The following is a 6,338-nucleotide window of genomic DNA, read 5'->3' as shown; positions in this document are numbered from 1 at the left end:
GATGTGACCGTTTATTGTCCCAAAGGACTACTTTACAGAAGGCACTTTTAGTAAAGAAAGAGTTGAAGTCATATGCGAGCTGACATGATTACAGAGAATCGATAGGGAAATATTAAGCTAGATAGATAAATAAAAAAAAGTTGTCCAGTGTTTTAAAAAAAAGATGGACTTTAAACAAAAATAAACAAAAAAATGAGAAAACCACAAAAAAAAATTCTTGCAGTTTGCACATCTTGAGTTTTGCATCTGAATGATATTCCTGCAATTTAAATGTAATAATGTAGAGACAGGAATGAACAGCTGAAAGAACATGGATACATGTAGCAATTACTATTAACTTGCCTAATTTGTTAATGTAGTGTTTCTTTCACAGTTTCAATCTTTCTGTCACACTGAAACAAGTCTGAGAAGGAACACTGATAAATCACAGTGTAGTAGAGCCTGTTGTGTGTAGTATGTGTGTGCGCATGTGTTGTTATTGTTTTTTCCTGTCTTTTTATTAACCTCTACAACAAGCACCTATAGTCATGAGTACAAAGATATTTTGTGTAGATATGCATATTTTAACATTATTATGTTAATGTAAAATGATCATTAAAGAGAAAGGGTAGATTGCACACGAAAATATATAAAATAAATGTGTAGTCCCACTTTGCTAGTCTAAAATGTAACGTATACAGTATACTATATTTTACAAACTGCCTTTACTTTCTCTTGTTCATCCTGTCCATGATAAGATAACTTGCTCTCGTGTTTCTCTCCTTCTTTTTAGTTGAGAAATTTGAAAAGTTTGTTATAAGTTTTCTCTGATTGTGGAATCACAGTTGCATTCTGTTCTCAGTAACATACTTATTCTAAAGAAATAGATGTTGTGTGTGTTACTGGAGCCTCACATAAAGTAGCTTTCATAGCTCTGATTTCCAAAGCTAGTAATATAACTTAGTTCATTGTGGTTTTTTAATACTTCTTTATCTTAACACAACTCTAATATCTATGTTGAAGTTTGAATACAATTTTAAGAGAGGATACCGTTTCAAAGAAAATGAGTATCTACAGTATATACCGTATTTGTGTCTAATGAAAGAAAATATTCACTGTTGTGTAGGGATTTCCAAACTTTGCATGTAGCATTATAGTTCATTTTAATTTGCCAATCATTTTGTGAATTAATTTGGTCCGTGTTCTAATTTTTTTTTTACATTTTTATCTATATCATCAAAATCACAAAATGTCTGCAGTGCCTCCATTTTACTGAAGTGTAAAGCTCTGTTTGACCCTAATGCCCTATTCTAATAACCCACAAGCTCTCAGGTACAGTTCTTTTATAGTTTATTAGTGCGGCAGGGACAGGCTATGGAGGGAAGAGAATAGGTTCCGTTCTCTAAGGTAAGAGTGTCCAGACATTTCATTAGACAGTAAATACAAAAAATAGGTTGAAACCCATTCATCAAGGTACAAAAAATCTTACACATTCATATGTATGCATTTATAGCTTTACATGTGTGCAGGTATATATTCTACATGTAGATTTATAAGCAGTACATAGATTTTCATTAATAAAATGGAAAAAGGACCAACATTTTGCGCAATAACCATCTCTTTAAAATGACATTAGGATAGGATCATAATAACTAATAATATCTCTGCCAACCCAGAAAGCAATAACAAAACTTAGTTAATGAGAATAAAGATTGGCACATCCTGTAGCACAGACCCAATAACATACTGTAACTCTCTGTAGCTTCAACCTTTTTTCTCTTTCAGTGATTCTATAGGCTATGACAGTGAGCACGGGAAATCTGATGCCCAGTATATCAGTGCTGCCTCTATCTGAACCCACCTTTAGCCCCCTTGTGGGTAACACATATATTGCAGCACATTGATGTCCTCCATGGTTGTGGAGGGATTCATAATTTATTCTCCTCAGGGCACTTCTCTTCTGTTTAATTTGGTATAGTTAGAGGAATGAGTAAGGAATTACAAGTAGTCCTGTACCACATGCAAAGGCAACAAAACTACATAGAAAAGATTCCTGAAAATCTCAATGTCAGGAGCACCTGAAAGCAGGGTCCTAAAGATCCTGGCCTGGCCCGGTACTTTTTGGGGGCGTGGCCTAATTGTGCCTCCTTAAAAATGTGTTTTTGCGTGCTCCACGGGGGGGAGGAGGGGCAGTTTGGGACCGGGGGTGATCAGTGCAGCAGTGTGTGCTAGGCTGGGGACACAGGCTGCTGTACTGCAGCTGACAGGTAAAGGGAAGGGGAGCATTAGTACCACTCTCCCCCTCTCTCTGTGGCTCTGATCCCAATTGTGGCTCTTCATGCAACAGAATGTTCAGTCTGGAGAATTCACAAGAGGAAGCTTGAGACAGTGTAGTACCAATCCTTGTTTAGAATGTAACTGATTGTAGAAAGGAATACTTCACTTTGGTGATAAAGGGGTTAATGACCCTTGGAATCCATATGATCTCTCCTAACTGTAACAACATAATAACTGCCATAATCCTAGCAGGGAAACTATGAGGGGGTGGGGTGGGGAGTAACTGAGAAAACAAACTCATTTTACATGAGAAGCTGAGGCAGTCATGTCCACCTGGCAGAGCCTCCATGTTTTAGCCTATGCCTGTGACTGTTATGTAACTTATAGTATACCTTCTTAAAATACATGGGGGAGTAGACAGATAAATGACTTATTTTTGTAAATAACAATAGATGAATGAATTAATGTTGAGTGAGTTGTTGGCCATCCAATATACACTATATAAAACAGGTATCTCATTATCCATGTCCCATTGTAGCATTCAACTGTTTATTATGCTTGTATATTGTGTATAATATTAATATATTGTACACAAGCATGCTTAACAAATACATGTCTCACCTATGCGTGTACAGTTGTCAGCAGCGGTAAAGAGAGAAAATACACCAGCTGCATGGAGACAAGGCAAAAATAACTTGGTTGCTATGCAACATCTCTATTATCTCATCCTCAGATGCAATATAGAGTCTCTATACATGATGGCATCACATTTCTATTATGAATGCAGACCTTTGTATCCTGGTATAGGAATTTATATGATCAAGGTTTAGAATCCTAGTTCTGTGTTTGTGACATAGGAATGCTTGTTGATGGCCCCCAGTATTTTCATGGGTGCCGGTCATGTCTATTGAATGTCCAGGATGCTTTGTGACATCACCGCTTTTCTTAAAGAGAGATCATCCACATACATGGCCACGTGAATAAAAATGAATGTAATATGAGCAATTCATGTGCTTGTTCTTTCACTTGTTACAGATTTTTACTATCTTTAACTCATGGTTCTGCCATTTGTTAATACATGTAATTCCAGGGTCAGGTATATATAGCTGTATGTATAGTGAGAAAAAAATAGAGATAAAAAAGATAGAGATCTAAGTGTATATAGACATCATATATATTTTTTACATTTCAAATGATACATACAGGTGAAGTGTTATTTTTCTACCCCTTACATACAGTAAGTCCAAAATGGAAACTGGCACCAATCATTATGGTGCCTCACCAATTAAGAATAGATATTTTTTAAGACGCTATACACACAACATTAAAGCAGCAGTCCATTAAATTGTTTGTTACAGATATAGGGAAATTCATATTTTACTGCATGCTTGTGTGAGCTGAAAGGTCTTTCCGTTAAGAAAATAAAAATAGGTGTTGCAGTTGCTTTCTGATCACTCTTCCATGTCTCTCAGAGGAGTCTCAGCTTCTATCGTATTGTATTTGTGCTTAGGTTTCCCCGATGACTAGTGTTCTAAGAATTTTCCAACCAAATATTATGTGCTGGTCACTCACTGGGAGAGATGGATAAGAATGGGTACAGATGGGCTGCTGCTGTTACTTCATGTGTGACTGTGTGGGTTGTTAGTGTGTTTCTGTTATTGTTCAGTTGTGTAACTAATCAGAACTGTGGGATGAGCTTTCTTTTCAATGTATATCTCCCTAGATCTCATCCTATCATTGTATTCATACTTGGCGCACCTGCTCATTAAGTCTGATGCAACTAGTGATTGTGAACTATATGCGCAATTTTTTTGTTTAGTGTTTTTGTTATGGAATAGTCTGGATTCTTATATAGAATTTAACGGTACTCTTGTCTTTGTTTCTTGAGCTGGGTGGATTAAGAGGTGTAACAATAGTAGTAGGTGTAGAGCTATCCAAATGACATTCATCTTAAAGCAGACCAGGCTTGTGTTGTTCCCCATTCTCCTCTTGCAATAGTATTGCACAACACACATTTTTTTTGTTTGTTTCAATTGTATTACTTTTAGTGCCAGACATTAAGTTTACAATAGAAAACACAATCACCTATAAATTAGTCAGGGAGACAATTACGAAAAATAACCTCTATAATGATTTCTATACAGTACTTATGATGACTGTTGCTTACAGATGTTATCTGGGTATTCTCACCATTATGTGTGGGTCACGTTAAGGCGGGGAGATTTAATTGACAATATTGTTTTGCCTTATGTCTTTAAAATTCAATATGGATTATGTTTCCAGTTGTATATGTGATCCCCTAGCCTCCATTAGTAACTGTGTATATTTACCATTTACACCAACCTGGATACTTCTAATTGTATCATGTCCATCTGTAACATCACTGTTTCACAGGAGTGACATACTGTACTTACTGTTTCCTGTCGAATAACTTAGAAACCTTTCACACCTCTTACTCAGGGATGGGCTGGTGTATGTTTGGTACACTGATGTGACCAGAAGCAGCACTTTCACTACTCTGGAGTAGGGTTGTTCAATATTTAATGTTTGTTTTTTTTTCTCTTTGGCTTAGGACTACGCCATGAAGTTGTACTATATAAAATGCAATATACAAACACAACAGTGGATTACATGTCATGTCTATAACTTTAGCCTATGTTTGTAAATGTGCTGCCAAACTGTTTTTAGCAACAAAATTCCTTTTGCTTCAAGCAAACGCAACAAAGATTACCAATAAGAACAGTCACACGTATGATCATATTTCAAACCCGTGACTGAGAGGGAGGCTACAAATCCAAACTATCTAGACAAAAATTGCACTTTTTATTCTTATCTTGTGGCAAATTTGACAAGATAACACTCCAGTTTTTGGCCATCAAGGCATTTTATCTGTGGTAAAACCAATTAAAGAAAACTTAATGGAAAATATCTGAATTTTAAAAACAAAAGATTACGGCCTTCAAATCCATAATGAACGGGATATTCTTTTCCACAAAATGGTAGTACAAGATCATGGTTACCTATATGTGTGACATCCCTGTGTATTGGCAGTGTTGTGTTAAACCAAAATCTAGAAAAAATCCAAACACCTTGCACACCTCTACTCCGGATAGTACTTTTTTCTTTTTAATTTTTACGCAGATGACCTCGCTTCAGATGTGTTACCTTACTGATAGAACCTTTTCTTGTATCACTATACTGTATGTTGTGGGAATATATATATATTATTTTTTTTTTTTTATGTAAACCTAATCTGAGAAGCGTATACTTTTATTTTTTTTCTGAAGCACTCATATTTAGGAGTACATGACAAGCTTAAAAGAAATTGCACAAAAAATGAATGTTGAAACGAATACTTCAGTGTTTGAAAAGACATGGATTCTGGTGAGACAATGGTGGGTTTCATACTTTGTAGAATACTCAGTTGAACAGAATATATATATATATATATATATATATATGCGTGTGTATGTGTGTGAGGGTGTGTCTGTGTGTGTGTCCACCTCTGTATAAACGCAGTGTGTATATACATGTGCACACACACATGGAGATCCATGTTTGTATACAAAAGTAGAAAGGTAAAACATTGCTATTTTTTCTTATTGTATATAAAAATCTGTCAAGTTTAGATGATCAGGTGTATAGCCAGAGACAATATCTACTTTAGTAGTGGCTTGTAAAGGACAAGTATACTTAATTTTAATTATTTCAATTATATATTTGGATAGGTTGGACTCATCTCTTGTGATAATGAAGTAACTGGCCAAAAAGATAGTTGGGGGAATATGGTCAATATTAAATGTAGTAACCGTGGGGTTATTATGATAAAGCGATGATACATTGTATTAACATATTCTGATGATAATGCTGCACTGTTATCCTTTCCACTTGCATCCAAACTTTAATATTAAACAGACTTTAACAAACCAATAACCCCTCAAAATGGAAATGTTTGTATATATGAAATCAGAATTTATCACCAATTGTATTTTTGTAAAACACGTCTCTTTTGATGGACTTGAAGCTTACATACGTATAGAAATTGGCTGTTCTAGGAAAGTTACAAGTTTGATGTAAGTGTT

Source organism: Taudactylus pleione, unplaced genomic scaffold, assembly GCF_031769625.1.
Source record: "Taudactylus pleione unplaced genomic scaffold, aTauple2 ptg000179l, whole genome shotgun sequence".
Lineage (NCBI taxonomy): Eukaryota > Metazoa > Chordata > Amphibia > Anura > Myobatrachidae > Taudactylus > Taudactylus pleione.
The sequence above is the reverse complement of the archived record's forward strand: the minus strand, read 5'-3'. Positions refer to the sequence as shown.